The following is a 342-nucleotide window of genomic DNA, read 5'->3' as shown; positions in this document are numbered from 1 at the left end:
TTCAAAACTAGCCAAACTTTTCTAATTCATTTTTTGTTAGGGAATATATCCACCAAGGTACTAAGGAATAAATTAACCAACTAATTCAAAGATACAAATCCTAAACTATAAATGATAAAGGCAGTCTTAGTTAATATATAGGATCAAGCTTGGGTTCTATGACTAAATTGCATGCCTATTTGACATAATTCTTGTTATCTACGTATATATGTAAATATGTATATGTCTATAAATACCCACATACCCACACACATTTTAATTGTAAGATGTCTTAGTCAGTTGAAGCTTCTCCAACAAATTACCATAGACTATGTGGCTTAAGCAATGAACATATCTCACAGT

The sequence above is a fragment of the Propithecus coquereli genome, unplaced genomic scaffold (genome assembly GCF_000956105.1).
Source record: "Propithecus coquereli isolate 6110/MARCELLA unplaced genomic scaffold, Pcoq_1.0 Scaffold183, whole genome shotgun sequence".
NCBI lineage: Eukaryota > Metazoa > Chordata > Mammalia > Primates > Indriidae > Propithecus > Propithecus coquereli.
This window is presented reverse-complemented; position numbering follows the sequence as displayed.